Here is a 21,891-nt window from a genome sequence, read left to right as displayed (position 1 = left end):
TTAGATTGATACTTGCTCCAAGGTCACATAGGGCTGTCTTGGTACAGGCATCCTCTAATGTGCATGGTATCATAAAGCTTCCTGGATCTTGAAGCTTCTCTGGTAAGCTTTTCAGAATGACTGCACTGCATTCTTCAGTGAGAAACACTCTTTCAGTTTCTCTCCAATCCTTCTTATGACTTAAGATCTCTTTCATGAACTTAGCATAAGAGGGTATTTGCTCAAGCGCCTCTGCAAATGGAATCTTTATTTCAAGAGTCTTGAGATAGTTTGCAAAGCGGGCAAATTGTTTATCCTGTTCTGCTTGGCGAAGTTTCTGAGGATAAGGCATCTTGGCTTTATATTCTTCAACCTTAGTTGCTGCAGGTTTATTCCCTACAGGAGTGGTTGGAGAAGCCTTCTTAGAGAGGTTACTATCAGCACTTGCAGGTGTATGATCCCTCATTGGCGTTTGAACGCCAGGATTGGGTGCTGGATGGGCGTTTAACGCCAGCTTCCCATCCTTTTCTGGTGTTTGAACGCTAGAACTGGACAAGGAATGGGCGTTTAATGCCAACTTTTCCCCCTTTTCTGGCGTTTGAACGCCAGAGTTATTTCTCTCTGGGCTCTTGATGTCCTCAGAGGGATTTTGGGCAGTGGTTTGGTCATCCTCTGTCATTTGTTCCTTTCTTGACTTTTTGCTACTTTGGGCTGAGTTATTCAATGTCTTCCCGCTCCTTAGTTGGACAGCTTGACATTCTTCTGTTATCTGTTTAGATAGCTGCTGTCTTGTCTGATTCAATTGTGCTTCTCTATTCTTGTTAGCATTTTTAGTGTCTTGGAGCATCTCTTTGAATTCTGCTAATTATTTTGTCATAAGGAGTAATTGCTGATTAAGTTCCACAATCTGTTCTTTAGGATTGGGATCAGTAGTTACTGCCATAGCCTCTTCTTTTATGGAGGACTCACTGTTTGAGTACAGATGTTGATTTCTAGCAACTGTATCTATGAGTTCTTGAGCCTCTTCAATTGTTTTTCTCATGCGTATAGATCCACCAGCTGAGTGGTCTAGGGACATCTGAGCTTTTTCTGTAAGCCCATAGTAAAAGATGTCTAACTGTACCCACTCTGAAAATATTTCAGAAGGGCATTTTCTCAGCATCCCTCTGTACCTATCCCATGCATTATAAAGGATTCATGATCCTCTTGTTTAAAGCCTTAGATATCCAGCATTAGCTGTGTCATCCTTCTTGGAGGGTAAAATTGATTCGGGAATTTGTCTGTTAATTGCCTCCATGTTTTTATGCTTGATGTGGGTTGGTTATTTAACCACCTCTTAGCTTGATCTTTTACAGCAAATGGAAACAACAATAATCTGTAGACATCCTGATCCACTTCTTTATTACATACTGTGTCAGCAATTTGTAAAAACTGTGCCAGAAACTCAGTAGGTTCTTCCTGTGGAAGATCGGAATACTAGCAATTTTGCTACACCATGATAATGAGCTGAGGATTTAGCTCAAAGCTGCTTGCTTTGATGGGAGGTATACAGATGCTACTCCCATATGCAGCTGTAATGGGGTTAGCATATGACCCTAGAGTCCTTCTGAACTGTTCACTTCCACTTATGTCCATGATGGAGAAAAGAGAATTGATATGAATTATTTTTTTTAAAGTAACCGAAAATAATAAGTAAAATAAATGGAAAATAAAATAAAATTTCGAAAACAACAAGAAAATAAAATAAAAGCAAATTGAAAACTACATTAATTAATTAATTAAAAAGATTTTGAAATTAGCAATTAAAAAGATATGATTGAAAAGATATGATTGAAGAAATTAAAAAGATTTGATTTTTGAAAAAGATTTGAAAAGATCAATTTTTGAAATTAGAATATTGACTTGACTAAAAGAAAAATATGATTTTGAAAATCTTTGACTAAATCAATGCAAAATTTAAAAATTTATGAGTAAAATAAGGAAAGGATATTTTTTTATTTTTGAATTTTAATGCGGGAAGAGAAAAATAACAAAATGACACTAAACTTAGAAATTTTAGATCAAAACACAGAGAACAAACAAGAAAACTTTGAATGTCAAGATGAACACCAAGAACACATTGAAGATCAAGATGAACATCAAGAACAAATTTTTGAAAAATTTCTAAGTAAATAAAAGCACAAAAACACCAAACTTAAAATTTTTAGAAATAAAGCACAAATTTTCGAAAAATTAAAAGAAAACACAAAGAAGACACCAAACTTAGACTTTTTTAAAAATCAAGAAAGAACTAAAGACATGCAATTTCGAAAAATTAAAAGAAAATAAAAGCATACAATTGACACCAAACTTAAAATATGAAACTAAACTCAAATAAAAGACTCTAAACCAACAAAAATAAAATATTCCTAATCTAAGCAACAAGATAAACCGTCAGTTGTCCAAACTCGAACAATCCCCGGCAACGGCGCCAAAAACTTGGTGCACGAAATTACAATCACACTTTTGTAACTCCGCACAACTAACCAGCAAGTGCACTGGGTCGTCCAAGTAATACCTTACGTGAGTAAGGGTCGATCCCACGGAGATTGTCGGCTTGAAGCAAGCTATGGTTATCTTGTAACTCTTAGTCAGGATATCAGTAATTCTCAGGTTTGATTGTAAAAAGTAAAAGAACATGAAATAAATACTTGTTATGCAGTAATGAAGAACAGGTTGAGGCTTTGGAGATGCTTTGTCTTCTGAACCTCTGCTTTCCTACTGTCTTCTTCTTCATACACGCAAGACTCCTTCCATGGCAAGCTTTATGTTGGGCATCACCATTGTCAATGGCTACATCCCGTCCTCTCAGTGAAAATGTTCCAAATGCGCTGTCACCGCACGGCTAATCATCTGTCGGTTCTCGATCATGTCGGAATAGGATCCATTGATCCTTTTGCGTCTGTCACTACGCCCAACACTCGTGAGTTTGAAGCTCGTCACAGTTATCCCTTCCCAGATCCTACTCAGAATACCACAGACAAGGTTTAGACGTTCCGGATCTCAGGAATGACCGCCAATGATTCTAGCTTATACCACGAAGACTCTGATTTGAATCATGAGGCTAAGAGATATGCATTCAATCTAAGGTAGAACGGAGGTGGTTGTTAGGCACGTGTTCATAGGTGAGAATGATGATGAGTGTCACGGATCATGACATTCATCAAGTTGAAGTGCGAATGAATATCTTAGAATGGAAGCAAGCGTAATAGAATGGAAAACAGTAGTAATTGCATTAATTCATGAAGAACAGCAGAGCTCCTCACCCCCAACAATGGGGTTTAGAGACTCATGCCATAGAAAATACAACAAGAAACGTGTAAAGTGTCATGAGGTCCAAGATGAATCACTGAAAGTAGTATTTATAGTAAACTAGTGACCTAGGGTTACAGAAAACGAGTAAGCTAGGGTGTTTATTGTAAAATTCCACTTTTGGGGCCCACTTGGTGTGTGCTTGGGCTGAGCATTGAAGCTTTAATGTGTAGAGACATTTTATGGAGTTAAACGCCAGTTTTTATGCTAGTTTGGGCGTTTAACTCCAGCTTTTGTGCCAGTTCTGGAGTTAAACGCCAGAATTCATGAGCTGACTTGGAATGCCTGTTTGCGCCATCAAATCTCGGGCAAAGTATAGACTATTATATATTGCTGGAAAGCCCAGAATGTCTACTTTCCAACGCAATTAAGAGCGTGCCAATTGGAATTTTGTAGCTCTAGAAAATCCACTTTGAGTGCAGGGAGGTCAGAATCCAATAGCATCTGCAGTCCTTTTTCAGCCTCTAAATCAAATTTTTGCTCAAGTCCCTCAATTTCAGCCAGAAAATACCTGAAATCACAGAAAAATACACAAACTCATAGTAAAGCCCAAAAAAGTGATTTTTATTTAAAAACTAATAAAAACATAATAAAAACTAACTAAAATATACTAAAAACATACTAAAAACAATGCCAAAAAGCGTATGAATTATCCGCTCATCACAAAGGTTAGTTTTTTTTTCTCCTCTTCTCTTTTATGAAATGCTTCTGTTTGCATGTCTTTATTCTTTAGAGAGAAGTTAATTCGTAGGCTCTGATTCTGTATTCCCCTTAGAGACCATGTTTTTTATTTTCTTTTCTTTTTCCTTTGTAGGTTTCACTCACCTTTTTAGGAAAAGAAATGTCTTCCGTAGAAATTCTTGCTCAGTGGGTCGATGTCACAGTCTTAGGAGAGGAACCTCTGGTTGACACTGATTTTATTACTGACTTTCGTACTCGTCATCGGCTCTGCACCTCTGATGAGGATGAGCCAAAGTATGAACTGCTTGCCCCGAGTCCGGAAGACCGGGTTTGCTTCGGGAGGGCTACTAAGACGGCCCCTCATTTCTTCTTTATGCATGAGAGCATGATTACTCGTTTGGGTGTTTTTCTTCCATTTTCTGATTTCGAAATTGCTGTTTTACGTCACTGCCGTGTTGCACCTACCCAGCTTCACCCCAATTCCTGGAGTTTTCTGAAAATCTACCAGTTTATCAACCATGCTTTAGACTTTCCGAATTCTTTGAGGATTTTCTTCTTTATTTTTCACATGACCAAGCCCTTCAGTGGGCAAAATAACAAGCAACAATGGGTGTCTTTCCGAGCTATACAAGGTCAGAGAGTTTTCACCCTCTTTGATGAATCCTTTCATGACTTCAAAAATTATTTTTTCAAAGTTCAAGGCGTAGAGGGTCACCACCCCTTTTTCTTGGATGAGAATTCTTCCCCTCGCTTTCCCTTGTACTGGTTAGAGGCTTCCCCCTGTGAGAAATATGGTTTGGAGGATCTGGATGAGGTGGAGGCAGCCATTGTAGGATTCCTCCGAGAAGTATGGGGGAGGGCCCCATATCTGGATACCAAAAAATTTCTCCAGGGGTCGTCGTCTTTTGTCCAGACACAACTAGGTAGCTTTTATCTACTTTGTTTCCGATTTATTTCTACCGACTTGAAGTTTACCGACTTGTTTTACTAATTGTTTTCTTTTACAGAGATGGCGAGGAAGAATTCCAATGAGTCTTACCAGAGAGTCCAGGAGGCCAAGGCGAGGTCTCGCGCCAGAACCGGTGGTGCCAAGGTAACTAGCTCTCATCTTCTTCTTTCTCTCCCTTCTTCCCGAAATTTGGGGACTCCTTCTCAACCCATTGTTATCCCTGCTTCGGCTTCTTCTCAGTCGTCCCCTCCTCCCGACTTCTCCTGAGCCAGAGAAGAAGAAGCGCAAGGCTTTAGAGTCTAGCTCTTCTTTTGAAGGTGAAGCTAAGGTGGATGCTCCTGCATTTATCCAAAAGTTCATCTATCTCCATACCCGTATAGGTATGGATGATGTTTCTATTCAGAACCACCTCACTATTCTGGCTGAGGAGAGCATCAGGGCGGCGGGATTTGTGCCAAGTTCCTTGATATTTTTGAGAAGACTCCTCTTAGCTCTCTGGGTTCAACCTCTAAGGTTGAAGAGTTGGAGGGAAGGCTTCTCATATATCAGGAACATGAGTAAGAGTTGAAGAAGGAGGTTGCCAAATTGAAGGAGGAGAGGGATAGCCTCCGAGAGAAGGAGAGAAAGTTACAAGCCCTATGTAACATGGAGGAGGGCTTGAGAAAGAAGGCGCAGGAGAGTTATCAGAGTTTATTTGAGGACCTCGTGGCTGTAAGGAGGGACTTATTAAACTCTCGGACTGCCTATGCCGAGTTGGAGGACTCTATTGCCGAGGGGGCCGAGGAGGCCTGGAGGATTTTTAAGGAGCAGGTAGGAGTTCTTGCTCCCGACCTGGATCTCTCTCCTTTGGATCCTGACAAGGTCGTTATTGATGGTGCCATAGTTTATCCCCCAGCTCCCGAGGTCATCACCGAGTCAGATTTGAAGACTCGGGGGCAGAGAATTATTGAGTCCCCTCCTCGTCAGAAGGATGCTCCGAGCTCCTCAAGGTCTCATGGAACCTCCTCTCCTTCTCCTATGGATACTTCTCTCCCTGGTACTGATGGCACTCTGACTACCCTTCCTGGCTCTGGTGGTGATCCTCTTTAAAAATTTGTTGGCTATATGGGGCCCGGCTTGTGGGTCCCCTCTTTTTTAAACTCTTTATATTTGTGGTGGTGGTATGTTGACATTTGCCTTGGCCTTTTATGGCCGTAAACAAAAATATTTATAATTGCCCTTTTTTGGATAAGGGTTTTATTTAACAAAAATACCCTTTTTGGTATAAGAGTTTCAGCTACCTTTTTGTGTGCATGCTTTTTGATTTTGATTTTTCGAAGTTCCTTTAATCTTTTCTGAAAACCTTTTGCTTGTCTGTCTTTCTAAGCCTTTTCGCTTTAAGGACTTTAGGATAGCCTTTAAGCTTTTTCCTAGGTTTTTCGATCTCTTTTTTGTTATTTCTTATACTCAACTTTGTTTTATTGAGTTCTATGACTTAGGTTATTTTTGCGATGCGTTTTCTTTTCTACTCGGTTTTTCATTTCGACTTATGAGTCGGAATGTCTCCGAGTTTCTCACGATCAACTTTTATAACCTCTTTACACCGACTTGTACCTCGTCGTTTTATCCTGACGACCATCTAGGTCGGTTCATGGGATTTTCACGTTTTGTCGAGCTTAAGTCGGCGCGTTTCGTAGGAAGAAAAATAAACGAGAAGGAATTTATAAGAGATATTGTAAAAGATCTTTATTAATTTGGGAAGGTACTTTACTGCTACTAAGGGTTTTTAATAATCTTTTCCCCCTTAGCCTCTACTATGATGCCTCATTAAAAACCCTTCTTCAGAAAAAACCCTTTAATGTTTGGGAAAAAAATCGTGAAGTTGGGAAAAGAGTACATCAGGGAGTAGAGTTCGCTTTTAACTATAGTACCTTTTCATATTACAAGCATGCCACAATCTTGGTAACTCGGTGCCGCTTAGGTCGGTCACCTTATAATAACCTTTTCCTAAGACCTCGCTAACTTTGTAGGGTCCTTTCCAATTGGCAGCGAGTTTTCCTTCCCCTGATTTGTTGACTCCTATGTCGTTTCTGATTAAGACCAGATCGCTTAGTGCGAAACCTCTTCGAATGACTTTCTTGTTGTATCTGGTAGCCATCCTTTGTTTCAGCGCTGCTTCTCTTATCTGGGCTTGTTCTCGGACTTCGGGGAGCAACTCGAGCTCCTCTTTGTGCCCCTGTATGTTTTCGATTTCATCATGGAGAATCACTCTTGGGCTTTGCTCACGGATTTCCACTAGTATCATAGCTTCTACCCCATAGACAAGTCAGAAGGGTGTTTCTCCAGTTGCAGATTGGGGTGTCGTCCGATAAGCCCACAACACTTGGGGGAGCTCCTCTGTCCAGGCTCCTTTTGCATCTTGTAGTCTTTTCTTTAGCCCCGCCAGTATGACTTTGTTGGCTGCCTCGACTTGTCCATTTGCTTGTGGGTGTTCCACCGAGGTGAACTGGTGTTTGATTTTCATACTGACCACTAGGCTTCTGAAGGTGGAATCGGTGAACTGGATTCCATTATCTGTGGTAATGGAGTGAGGTATCCCATACCTTGTGATGATATTTTTATAGAGGAACCTCCGACTTCTCTGGGCGGTGATGGTGGCCAATGGTTCTGCTTCTATCCACTTTGTGAAGTAGTCTATTCCCACAATTAAGTATTTGACTTGTCCTGGCGCCTGGGAAAAAGGACCTAACAAATCCATTCCCCATTTTGCGAAGGGCCATGGAGAAGTTATACTAATGAGCTCCTCGGGGGGAGCCACGTGGAAATTTGCATGCATTTGGCAAGGTTGGCATTTTTTTACAAATTCTATGGCATCTTTCTGCAAGGTCGGCCAGTAGAATCCAGCTCGGATTACTTTTCTGGCTAGCGACCTGGCTCCGAGATGGTTTCCGCAGATCCCATTGTAGACCTCCTCTAGCACTTCAGTGGTCCTTGAGGTCGGTACGCACTTCAACAATGGCGTTGATATTCCTCTTTTATAAAGGATATTTTTCACCAGAGTGTAATATTGTGCTTCCCTCCAGATTTTCTTGGCCTCTTTTTCCTCTTTGGGGAGGATGTCGAATTTTAGATATTCGACCAGAGGATTCATCCATCCGAGATTTAGCCCGGATACCTCAAGGACATCTTGTTTGCCCTCTCTTTTACTACAGAGGGCTCTTGGAGAGTTTCCTGGATCAGGCTTCTATTATTCCCTCCTGGCTTAGTACTCGCTAACTTGGAGAGGGCGTCTGCTCTACTATTGAGATCCCGAGTTATATGCTTAACTTTGGTTTCGGCAAAGCACCCGAGGTATTCCAGAGTTTTTTCCAGGTATCTCTTCATGTTTGGGTCTTTGGCCTGATACTCTCCATTTATCTGGGAGGTCACCACCTGAGAGTCACTGTATATCATCACTTTTGTCGCACCGACTTCTTCGGCCAGCTTCAGTCCTGCAATCAGGGCTTCATATTCTGCCTGATTATTTGAAGCTGAGAATTCGAATTTGAGGGATACCTCTATTTGAGTTCCCCTTTCATCCGCCAGTATTATGCCTGCACCGCTTCCTGTTTTATTTGAGGATCCATCTACATAGAGTTCCCATGTAGTTGGCTTTTCCTCTTGGTCTCCTGCGTACTCAGCTATGAAGTCGGTGAGGCATTGGGCTTTGATTGCTGTCCGAGTTTCATACTTCAAGTCGAACTCGGAGAGCTCTATTGCCCATTGAACCATTCTCCCCACAACATCCGTTTTTTGGAGGATTTGCTTCATGGGTTGGTTCGTCCGAACTTTTATTGTATGTGCTTGAAAGTAAGGCCGTAGCCTACGTGAGGCTATTACTAAGGAGTAGGCAAACTTCTCTAGTTTGTGGTACCTTAGCTCGGGGCCCTGTAGAACTTTGCTGATGAAGTAAACTGGATGCTGTCCGACCTCATCCTCCCTTATCAGGGCTGATGCGATAGCTTTGTCTGCTACGGACAAATAAAGGACAAGGTCCTCCAAGATTAGAGGTCGGGTTAGTATTGGTGGTTGGCTCAAGAGTCTTTTGAACTCCTGGAACGCTCCTTCGCATTCTGTAGTCCATTCGAACTGGCATCCCTTTCTTAATAAGGAAAACAGTGGAAGAGATTTTAGTGCCGATCCTGCCAAAAATCTAGAGAGGGCTGCGAGTCGGTCATTCAGTTGCTGAACCTCTTTTAAGCAAGTCGGGCTCTTCATTTCCAGGATAGCTTTACACTTATCGGGATTTGCTTCAATCCCTCTCTGTGTTAGCATGAATCCTAGGAATTTTCTGGCCTCCACCGCGAAGGTACACTTTGCGGGATTTAGCCTCATCCCGTGTAGCCTTATGGTGTCGAAGACTTACGAGAGGTCTGATAAGAGGTCGACTTCTTCCTTGGTTTTTACTAGCATGTCGTCGACGTAGACTTCCATTAAGCTCCCAAGGTGAGGGGCGAACACCTTATTCATCAGCCTTTGGTATGTGGCCCATACATTTTTTAATCCAAATGGCATGACCATGTAGCAAAAATTAGCTCTGGGCGTGATGAATGATGTTTTCTCCTGGTCTAGCTCATACATCGGGATTTGGTTATATCCCGAGTAGGCATCCATGAACGACAAGTATTGATATCCCGAGCTAGAGTCTACTAGGGTATCAATACTCGAGAGTGGATAAGGGTCTTTGGGACATGCTTTATTTAAGTCGGTGTAGTCAACACACATCCTCCAATTGCCGTTTTGCTTCTTGACTAGAACTACATTTGCTAGCCATGTTGGATATTTAACTTCTCTAATGAAGCTGGCTTCTAGGAGTGCCTGAACTTGCTCTTCCACCACTAGGGCTCGTTCCGAGCCGAGCTTGCGCCTTTTCTGTTGTACAGGTCGGGATCCTGGATGTACCGAGAGCTTGTGGGACATGAGCTCGGGGTCTATCCCGGGCATGTCAGAAGCCTTTCAGGCGAAGAGGTCGGAATTGTTTCTTAGGAGCTTAGTCAACCCTTGCTTCAGGGTCTCCCCTAGGTTGGCTCCTATGCTGGTATTCTTCCCTTCCTCTTCGCCGACCTGTATTTCTTCAGTTTTTGTTCCTGGCTGTGGTCGTAGCTCTTCTTTGGCCCTCGCACCACTGAGCTCTATGGTGTGAACCTCTTTGTCTTTTCCCCTCAGGTTTAGGCTTTCATTGTAACACTTTCTTGCCAACTTCTGGTCTCCCCGCACTGTTGCTATTCCCGCAGGTGTCGGAAATTTCATGCAAAGATGGGGGTAGACACCACCGCTCCGAGTCGATTCAAAGTAGTTCTGCCGATTACGGCATTGTATGCTGACCCTACGTCGATGACTATAAAGTCTATACTCAGAGTTTTGGATTTTTCCCCCTTTTCGAAGGTAGTGTGGAGGGGTATAAATCCTAGTGGTTTTATTGGCGTATCGCCTAGCCCGTACAAGGTGTCGGGGTAGGCTCTTAATTCCTTTTCATCCAGCCCCAGTTTGTCAAACGCGGGCTTGAAAAGGATATCCGCCGAGCTTCCTTGATCTACTAGGGTTCTATGTAGATGGGCATTAGCTAGGATCGTAGTTATTACTACTGGATCGTCGTGTCCAGGGATTACTCCTTACCCATCCTCTTTTGTAAATGAGATAGTGGGGAGGTCGGATGATTCATTTTCGACCTGGTATACTGGCTTGAGGTGTCTTTTGCGAACGGACTTGGTGAGTCCCCCTCCCGCGAATCCGCCTGAGATCATATGTATATGTCTCTCCGGAGTCTGCGGTGGTGCATCTCTTCTATCCGCATCGTCTCGCTTTCTCTTCCCATGATTGTCCGACCTTTCTATGAGATATCTGTCAAGTCGGCCTTCTCTGGTCAGCTTTTCTATCACATTTTTAAGGTCGTAACAGTCATTTGTCGAGTGACCATATATTTTATGGTACTCACAGTAGTCGCTGCGACTCCCCCCTTTTTTATTTTTAATGGGCCTGGGAGGTGGCAGCCTTTCAGTATTGCAAATTTCTTTGTATACGTCCACTATAGAAACCTTTAGAGGAGTATAAGAGTGATATTTCTTGGGCCTATCAGGACCGAGGTCTTCTTTTTTCTTGGGCTCCCTTTCTCTCTCTTTTATTGAGGGAAGGTGCCCAGGTCGCCAGCTCGACTCTCTCAGCCTGGCCTTTTCCTCCATGTTGATGTACTTTTCAGCTCTTTCTTGTACATCACTCAGGGAGGTGGGGTGCCTTTTTTATACGGACTGTGAGAAGGAACCTTCCCTAAGTCCATTTACTAGCCCCATAATGACTGCCTCGGTGGGCAGATCTTGAATCTCTAAGCATGCTTTGTTGAACCTTTCCATATAATCTCGTAGAGGTTCTCCGACCTCCTGCTTTATTCCCAGGAGGCTCGGTGCATGCTTTACTTTATCTTTCTGAATGGAGAACCTCATCAGAAACTTCCTCGAGAGGTCCTCGAAGCTGGTGACCGACCTTAGAGGGAGACTATCGAACCACTTCATCGCTGCTTTCGATAAGGTGGTCGGGAAAGCTTTGCAGCGCGTTGCATCAGAAGCATCAGCCAGATACATCCGACTTTTAAAGTTGCTTAGATGATGCTTTGGATCGGTGGTTCCGTCATAGAGGTCCATATCGGGGCTTTTAAAGTTTTTTGAAACTTTTGCCCTCATTATGTCCTCACTGAAAGGGTCCTCCCCTACCGGGGGCGACTCTTCTCGATCTTCACGGGAGTTCCGACCTCTGAGGGAGGATTCTAACTTTAAGAGTTTTTTCTCTAACTCTTTTCGTCGATCTATCTCCTCTCTTAGGTGCTTTTCTATCTCCCTTTGTCGCTCCCGTTCTTGTTCCAGCTGTTCCAAGCGACTTTGGTGGACATGGACTAGCCCCATTAGTTCAGTTGCGTGGGGTGGTCCATCTTTTTTTGACTCACGCCCCTCCGAGAAATTTGTCTTCGGATTTTTAAATCTGGAGGTTCCTTTCCTGTGTTGGTCATTGGTTTCCTGGTGAAGGGTCAGGTCTGCGTCGTGGTTTCCGGTATCTAGATTCTCTTGTTCGGAATCTGATGCCACATGACCGTCTTCCTGTGACATGTCCGCCTTTACTGGTTGATCTCTCGGGTCCCCAGCAACGGCGTCAATGTTACGAGGGGTAACCAGAGATTATTGGGTTGGATTCGTTTGGCTGGCCCAATCATTGGAATGAGGGAGTATCCAAGCGGATTGATGCTCCAAGGCCCCCGTCCGACTTCGGTATGAGAGAATGGGGGGTGGTACCTGCAAAGACACTCCGATGCCAAAGTCAGCAAAGGGAGCAAAACAGGTCTAGAGAGTATTGGGCTTAGTGATACCTGAGAAGTGTCAGTGTATTTATAGTGGTGAACCCATAACCACCGTTGGTGTAGTTCCGTTATTCATGGGGAATAACCGTCCCTTTATCTTAGGGAGGTTGAGATATGGCTCCAGGAAGTGGGTAGAGAGATTTTAGGGGCAGTTACTCATTTGAATGGGTGTTTATCTGCCAGCTAATCTTCGTCCCGACTTCTTTAGAGCTAGTCGTGGTAGGAACCGACTTCGTGAGGTGAAGGTTGGTATAGAGCGAGGCTTAATCCTTTGGATTGGGCCTTTCATTTGGACCTGGGCCTTATCATTGGGCCAGGGTATGAACAGATATCATGTAATTATGAAAAGAAAAATAAGTATGTTTATAATTATTGTTAAATAAAATATAATTAATTTAAAAATGAGTGAGTTTATAACTAAAATTAAAATAAATTAAATAGAAGTAAATTATTTGATGAAAGATATCTATATGTATTATAATTTAGGCTAAAGTATACTTTTTGTCCTTGAAATTTGGCAAAAATTTCAAAAATACTCCTACGTTTTATTTTGTTTTAATTTTGTCCCACAAGTTTTTTATTTTAATCAAATATACCCCTAGCTGCTAATTTTTTTAAAAAGTTAGGATCAATTCAACTACAATTTCATAATAACAACCTTCAACACAAGCAAATCGAACATAATTGTTACGTATTGTTATTGGATTAGTCTTAAATTTTTTGAAAATTTAGCTGTCGGGGGTATATTTGATGCAAATCGAAAACTTTTAAGACAAAATTGAAACAAAATAAAACTTGAGTATTTTTAAAATTTTTACCAAATTTTAAGGACAAAAAATATACCTTACCTTATAATTTATATATATATTAACAAAAGAGCATGACAGCAGATAGGGTATGTCTAAAACGAGCTCAACAATTATGTGTTTATTGAATGAGCCACATTTATATAGATTATTAGATTTTATTAGATAAAAATTAAAGGCTGATATAAAAGAAGAGCATTGGTGGACTCTAATAAATATAAAATATCTTAGTACATAAATAAATATTTTAAATGGCAATACTTTAATACACAATATTTTAAATAGCAACAAAATCTTTTATTCTTAAATAATTAAATATAAAATAATTAAAAATAAAATATATGAATATTTTTTATTTATTAAAATTAATTATTACACAAAAATTTTTTATAATATTAAAAAATTATATTAAAATAATATTTTAAATTGTAACATAAAAATATAAAATTATTAAAATTTTATTTTATATTATTTGATAAATAATTAGATTATTATATTCAAAATTTATTAACTAACTATTTTTATTAAAGATATTATTATATAATATAATTTTTCATAAAAATATTTTAAAAATATAATTTATTTAAAATATTATATATAATACATAAAAATATTAATTTTAGAGAAGAATCAAAGACAAAAAGAAGAGTAGGTTGTGAGATAGAAACTCTAAAAATTTTGGCCTCCATTACAATATGAAAATGACACAAAAGAAATAATCGAGAATAGTGATATTTTAGAGAAGGGAGAGAGAGATGTAATAACTAATAACTTTAATAACAAAAATAAATACAAAAATGGAAAAAACGTGTATGTGAAGAGTATATTACAAAATGCAAAAGAAGTATAACACTTTTTGGACATTAACTTGGTAAAAATAAAAAAGAAATAAAAAATAAAACATGTTAAATTTTAAATTTTGATTTAAATATTAAGTTATAATTCTAAATTATTGATATAAAAAATAATAAACATTAAAATATGTATAATTAAAATTTAATAAGAATTATACATAAAGAATGTTCAAGAAGGAATCACTAATTAAACACTAAACGTATATTAAATTGCTATATAAAAAGATAGATTAAAGTTAATGGCAGCATAAACACTTTTTTGGTAATAAACAAATAATTTATTTAACACGTATTTAGATATAAGTTAAAATTACTAGTAATAATTTTTTTTTTAAATATTTTACTTTAACAAATATATAATAAATGTATTAGAAGTTTAAACTTTGTGCATCTATTTTTATAAAGACTTTTTTAATTAGTAATTTCATCGTATGTCATGTTAATTAAACCCATAAACAATTAATAAGATAAACTTATTAAGGAAACATTATTGCACGTTTTAGATTGGTGTTTGATTTATAAAGTCATTAAATTTAAAGATAACAAACATGGAAAAATTAAAAATAAGTTTAGCTAATACGTGCATTAAAATTATATGATAAGTCTATTATTAATAAAAAAATTTTAAATATTGTTTTTAATGAAAACAAAAAAAAATATATTAAAAATTTTAAATTTTTTTATATATTTTAATAAAAATTTAATTTATAATTTTAACATTTATTCTTAGGATACAAATTAGTTAAATCTATTAAAAATATATAAAAACTCATTCAAATATATACTAATTGTGAATTAGGTGAACAAAGGTGTAAAACAGAAATTGAGGTTAATTAATATTATTCTATCATTTATTATACTGTAAAGTAATTATTAAAAAAAATTTAATTTACCTAATTTTTTAAAAATTTGATTTTTAGACATTATTGATATTAAATAATTTTATACATATATTTAATTAAATAATAAGATAACAAAAAAATTATTTTTTATATTAATACATTAATGATTTAAATTTAAAATTTAAGATATATAATCATCTAAAAAATTAAATATATTTGTAAACTATTATGTAAAATTTTCTTACATCCAAATTAAACTCTAAAGAAAAAGAAAAAGATAGAAAATTTATTTTACAAATAGTCCCTTTATATATTGTACTTGTGAGTTGTGTCTGCCACGGTTTTAGAATCCTCTTCACTGTTTCTCTGAGGCCACCGCTAACTACTTTGAATCATCGCCGAAACAACCATGCTCTCTGTAACACTTCACTATCAGAATATCATGCTTCCGCCTACGTCACTTTGATAACAAGAAGCATTATGACGAATTCATATATCTAATAATAAAATAGGAGTCTTTGACTTGAAACCGTGTCGTTGTTTTCTTTGGAAAAAAACTGAAAAAAAAAATACTTTACCTTGAAAACAAACAAGCATATGCATATATATAAAACTTCCTACATAAGTAGCTTATAAGAATAATATACATACAAAACGTATAACTTCTATCCCTCTTACAAGATAAAGTATTTTTTTCGATTTTTTTCAAAGAAAACAGCGACCAAATTTCGAGTCAAAGGATCCTATTTTATTATTAGATATATGAAGCCGTCGTAATGCTTCTTTCTATCATAGTGACACAGCCAGAAGCGTGACATTCTAATAGTGAGGGTGTTATACTCTCCATTGCACAGTTGCATCACGTGATCAGGAATTAGTTGATGGAGAACGGTGAAAAGTTGCATAAGCTGGATGGAAGTAATAGCCATGCACTGCTCTAGCAAGCTCGTAAAGAATATGCATGGTTGCATTCCAGGTATTTGATATTTGAAACTTGAAAAATCTCAGGAGTTTTTGCTACATTGTGTGAATATTTGTAATTGATGTTTTAGAAAGTGTTCGGATTTGTTGAGATTGAGAGCAAGCAACTTAATCATTTTGAATTCAGAAGATGTTCTCGCGATGGAAAAAGAGTTAATACATAATAATGATTAATGAGTAATCATGCTAATAATGCAGATCCAATGATGTTTCTCTGCTAAGTAGTTTTGCTTCAAACCATTCTAGCCCATCCGACGAGAACACAAAACTTAAGATTGCAATCGTTGGTTTTGAAAACTTTGGTCATTTCCTTGCAAAAACTATAGTTAGTCAAGGTCATGAGGTTTTTGGCGTATTCTAGATTAGACTACTCTGATGTGGCTCGGGAGTTGGGGGTTTCATATTTCAGTGACGCAGATGATCTTTGTGAGCAGCATCTAGAAGTGATCTTACTCTGCACTTCCATCCTTTCGACGGTTAAAGTTCTTACCTTTCCAAAAGTTGAAGAGAAGTACATTGTTTGTTGATGTACTATCCATCAAAATAATTCCTAGAAATCTCTTCCTTCAACACTTGACTCCTGATTTTGTTGTTCTCTACACACATCCCATTTTGGGCCGGAAAGTGGAAAGAGTGGCTAGAAAAACCTTCCTCTTGTTTATGACAAAGTTAGAATTGAGAACGAAGAATCAAGAATATTGCGATGTTATTAGTTTCTCGACATTTTTGCTAGTGAAGGATGCCGGATCGTTAAAATGTCTTATGCTGAACATGATTGGCATGCAGCTGGATCCCAGTTTGCTACACACAAAAAATCGGGATTAGAGACAACTCCAATCAACACAAAGGGTTATGAAACTTTGTTGAGTTTGGTGAAAAATACCGTTGGAGATAGTTTTTATCTGTACTATGATTTATTCTTGTATAATTTAAATGCCAACGTACAACTAGAAAGATTCGACTTAGCTTTTGAATAATTTTAGAAGCAACTTTTCGCCGATTGCATAGTATTTACCGAAAGTAGCTATTTGAAAATGAAGAACAGATCCTCGCTTTGCCAGAGAGGTTTATGTTGCCAGAGAAATCTGAAGACAGTGATGCGTCATCACCTCTTTCAAAAATTGTAGACACCAAATGAATTATTGCCAAATATTTCCATCTCATTGGTAAGCATTGCAGGCCCCAATTATTCTAATAGTAAGTTTAAATAAATCTGTTAATTCTAAAATTTTAGATTCAATATTCTCAGAGTTTGGCTGCTCTGTCCCATTGAAATTAAAAGAAAAATGTTATAATTCTCAATATATTTTAACTCTCCTATATTTCTTAGTTTTCATTCCATGTCTAGCTTGCTGCGTCGATAACAGTAGAGCTGTATAATCATGTATTTAGGTGCCAATGCAGTTATTGGCATTAAATGTAGACTTAAGAGTTCTGAATTTTAAGTGAGATAAAGCGCAGTTCAGTGGACAAGCATCCCGTCTTAACGCAGGATCCGGAATAGAGCCGCACCCAAAGGATATAATGTATGCAGGCTAACCTAATAATTAAATTAGTGGCTGTTTTCACGGCTTTAACCCATGATCTTGGGTTCACACGGAGAGAACTCAATCGTTGTTCCATAGCTCCCCTTTTGAATCTAAAGTGAGAAACTCATTGAAATGAAAATTGTGGATACTTTGGATAAAAGTTAGATGTCTGTAAGAATTGAGTGACTTAAAATGTAAATATTCACTTGGTATAACGTGAAAGCAAGAAATGATAATGAAAACTGCTGTGAAGTGTGATCATAGACAATGCTGAAGGGTGGCAAAAAAATCTGCACCCACAGATACTCGCTGGGATTACTTGCGACGAGGAGGTTAACGGGGACTTGCAAACCTTCTACGAGGTCGGAGACCCACCCGCGCGAATAAATGGAGACGGGGGCAGGTAATGAGGTACTCGCCCCACGAAGACCCGCGAAATCCCCATGAAAAATAATTTACTTAAATCTTCTTATTTATATAAGTTTTGTAAGTAACTTTAATTTATTTTATTTTAATTTATTATGTTAAATTTGTAATTGAATTGTGTGATTTGATATATTTGGTTGAATTATATAAGATTTTATTATAGTTGTGTTTATTATCATTTAAAAAATTTAAAATTTAATAATATCCAATTATTCATAGATACATGCGGGTATCCGCCTCTCCCGCAGAGAGAAATAAACAGGGACCCGTGGCGGGAACGAAGAGCGAGGGAGGGGGTCTCACGCCCATGAAGACCATTGCCATCCCTAATGCTGATACAGTGATACTAAGTTCCCTTCATATCCTAGTTTATAGTCTATAGTCTATAGTCTATTTTAGTTGAACTTATTCTACCATTGGTTGTATTATATATATGTAGTGTTCATTTGATCCCATATAATTCTATGTAGTTTTCTTGACTTTTTTTTGCTTCATAACCTTGATTAAGCACTTGATGCCCCTAAAAGATTTTGCCCAAGAAAAATTAAACTTGTCATTATCAAGCTATTGATGAAACTGGTGTATGTATAATTAGTCTGTACTCTAAAAAAATTTAGCAGAGACATGGTGGCCACACCTTGACTTAAATGGAAGGTGAAAGAGCCAATGTAGAAGTCATTGTCATCGAGTCTTTTTTATAGTGTCTCTAAAGATGCCCCATTAAGGTGATTAGCAACAAGTTCTTCAATGTGTATCAGAGGATGATAAATGTTCCAAATCATAGTCTTAGTGGCGTAAACTAAGTATTGATTTTCAATTTATAATAAGTAAAATAATAATAAGATGGGTATCTCTTCCAGCTTGTACATGTTTCTTGTCATCTTTGAAATGAATCTGAATGGTGATTATGTCTTCGGTAACATATGTTCTTTCGGAACTCAGAAGTTTGTAATTTAGGCAGCTATGGGTCAGTAGTCCTTCTCAGTTTTATTTTCATTATTATGCTTCCTATAACACTAGTACCTTTCACATATTTATAGATAGAAAGTTTTGTGTACTTAATCAAATAGTTGTCTCCATTAAGAGTAGTATTATAGTATATGATTCATTGATTTCTTCCTTTAATTATTTCACCTTGTTTAGTTCCTGATTGTACTACCTCTTAGTGATCACTTTACTACTATTAGGGCTGAAACAAATTTTAAACCAAAGAATCACTTTACTACTATTAGTTGCATCATGTGGTCAGGAATTAGTTGATGGAGAACGGTGAAAGGTTGCAGCAGCTGGATGGAAGTAACAACCATGCACTGCTCCGGCGAACTCGTAATGGATCTACATTGCTGCATTCCAAGTATTTGATATTTGGAACTTGAAAAAAGTCTCAGGAATTTTCGCTACATTGTGTGAATATTTGTGATTAATGTTTTAGAGAGTGTTTGTGTTTGTTGAGATTGAGAGCATGGAACTTAATTATTTTGAATTCGGAAGATGTTCTTGTGATGGGAAAAGGGTTAATACATAATAATGATGAATGAGTAATGATGCTAATAATGCAGATCCAATGATATTGCTTTACTAAGTAGTTTCGCTTCAAACAATTTTAGCCCGTTTGATGAGAACACAAAGCTCAAGAATCGTTGGTTTTGGAAACTTTGGTCAGTTCCTTGCGAAAATTATAGTTAGTCAAGGTCATGAGGTTTTGGCATATTCTAGATAAGACTACTCTGATGTGGCTCGGGAGTTGGGGGTTTCGTGTTTCAACGACACAGATGATCTTTGTGAGCAACATCCAGAAGTGATCTTACTCTGCACTTCCATCCTTTCGACGGTTAAAGTTCTTAAATAATTACTTTTCCAAAAGTTGAAGAGAAGTACATTATTTGTTAATGTACTATCCGTCAAAGAATTCCCAAGAAACCTCTTCTTTCAACACTTGCCTCCTGATTTTGATGTTCTCTGCACACATCCCATGTTTGGGCCAGAGAGTGGAAAGAATGGCTGGAAAAAACTTCCTCTTATTTATGACAAAGTTAGAATTAGAAACAAAGAATAAAGAATATTGCGATGTTGTCAGTTTTTCGACATTTTTGCTAGTGAAGGGTGCAAGATGGTTGAAATGTCTTGTGCTAAACATGATTGGCATGCAGCTGGATCCCAGTTTGTTACACACATAACAGGAAGATTTTTAGAAAAACTGGGATTAGAGACAACATCAATCAACACAAAGGGTTATGAAACTTTATTTAGTTTGGTGGAAAATACCGTGGGGGGATATTTTTGATCTGTAACATGGTTTATTCTTGTATAATTAAATGCTAGAGAACAACTAGAAAGATTCTATTTGGCTTTTGAATCATTGAAGAAGCAACCTTTTAACCGATTGCATAGTATCTACTGAAAGCAGCTATTTGAAAATGAAGAACAGGTCCTTGCTTGGTCAGAGAGGTCTATGTTGCCAGAGAAATTTGAAGAACAGATCCTGCTTGAGCTCCTCCCCTCCGATTTTGGCATCCTTTGCACTCACCCGATGTTCGGACCTGAGTTCGCATTTGAAGGATTGACCGGCCTCCCATTCGTCTTCAAGAAAGTTCATATCATCGACGAGGAGCACCATGTTTCTCGCAATGAGAAGTTCCTCAATGCGTTTACAAGAGAAGATTACAGGATGGTGGAGATGAGTTGCGATGATCATGACTATTACGCTGTCGGCTCACAGTTCATTATGCATACCGGTGGAAGGATTCTTGAAGGGTTGATGCCAGAGTCGACGACGATTAATACGAACTCCCTTGCCCTCCATCACACAGCCACCGTTTGAACTTCGAAGCCACTGTCCTGAACTCTGTCGCAACCTCTTGTCTCGTTGCGCAGCCACTGTCCTGCTGATGCCAGCTCCCTGAACTCCGTCGCAACCTCTTGAGCCTTAACAAAAACCAAACGACGTTGTCCAGATCAATTTTCCGAAATTCGGCCACGACTAACCATGCTCTCAACCCTTTGGCGAAACAACCATACTCTCAATTGCAACCCTCAACCCTTCAACCCCCTCCAATCACTCTCTAGATTAAATTGTCCGCCGTATCTTCAACCGTCACTATCTCCTTCTATCCACATTCTCACTTTGGCCAGTTCCTTGCCGCCACATTAGTCTGCCAAGGCCACACCGACCTCGCCCACTCCTGCTCCGACCACTCCACCACAGCCAGAAATCTTGGCGTATTGTTCGTCCAAAACCCCAAAAGTGATCATCCTCTGCTCCTCCATAATCTCAATGAAGCGTGTGCTAAAAAAATTCTTGAGTTTTTAGTTTTCGAAATCAGTTGTTAAAGTTTTTTTGGGAAGTAAAATGGGTGGGTGAATGGAAGTGTCATTCCAAAACATTGTAATAGGTTATAATTTTTTTTAGCTTTATCACGTTGTAGGCATTTCAAATTAAGAGATTCTAATGTTTCAAGTTCTTTCCACAATTATATTTGATTTGATCTAATTTTATAAATTTATTATATTAATAGTCAATTAAGACTCTTAGATATGTGTTGGCGTATCATTTAATGTGTCATATTAACAAATTTTGACACTATCAACAAATAAAGTAACAAAATGACTAACTTGACTAATTTAAAACTTTTTAAAAGAGGAATTTGATTAAATTTTGGCGTATCATTTCATTCTTTTTAAAATCTTGTTGTTTCCTATTACATTTATGATCTTTGTGTATCGAGCATTAACGATATATTTTATAATCATTTTTATTTGGATTTACATTAGTAATGAATATATATGGATAATTTCAGTTTCTCATTCATAATGAAAAATTCGTATATATTAATTTAATTCGATTAAGGATGGATATTATGCTATTTATACATAATTTTATTTGATTATGATGCACATTATACTATATATACGTGATGTATTTTTTAATTTCAGTACTGAGGCACGAATTATTCATTAATTTGAAATTAAAAGTAAGATTTATTATTCTCAATTAAATTTTTGTTATTTTATTAATATAATTATACAAATAACAAAATTTTATTATTTTTTTAATTACGGTGATATTATTTTTTTAAAACAAGACTGATTTTATTTTATATATTAATTATAATATAAATTTTGATTTTAAAATA

General features: G+C 37.8%; 1 pseudogene; it reads left to right on the top strand.

Moving 5' to 3' along the window:
• The first annotated feature begins 15,783 nt into the window (after positions 1 to 15,783).
• LOC107647225 (arogenate dehydrogenase 1, chloroplastic-like) lies at positions 15,784 to 20,579 on the top strand (annotated as a pseudogene).
• The last annotated feature ends 1,312 nt before the right edge of the window (positions 20,580 to 21,891 follow it).

The sequence above is a fragment of the Arachis ipaensis genome, chromosome B6, assembly GCF_059453495.1.
Source record: "Arachis ipaensis isolate K30076 ecotype BB chromosome B6, ASM5945349v1, whole genome shotgun sequence".
NCBI classification, from domain to species: domain Eukaryota; kingdom Viridiplantae; phylum Streptophyta; class Magnoliopsida; order Fabales; family Fabaceae; genus Arachis; species Arachis ipaensis.
This window is presented reverse-complemented; position numbering and strand designations above follow the sequence as displayed.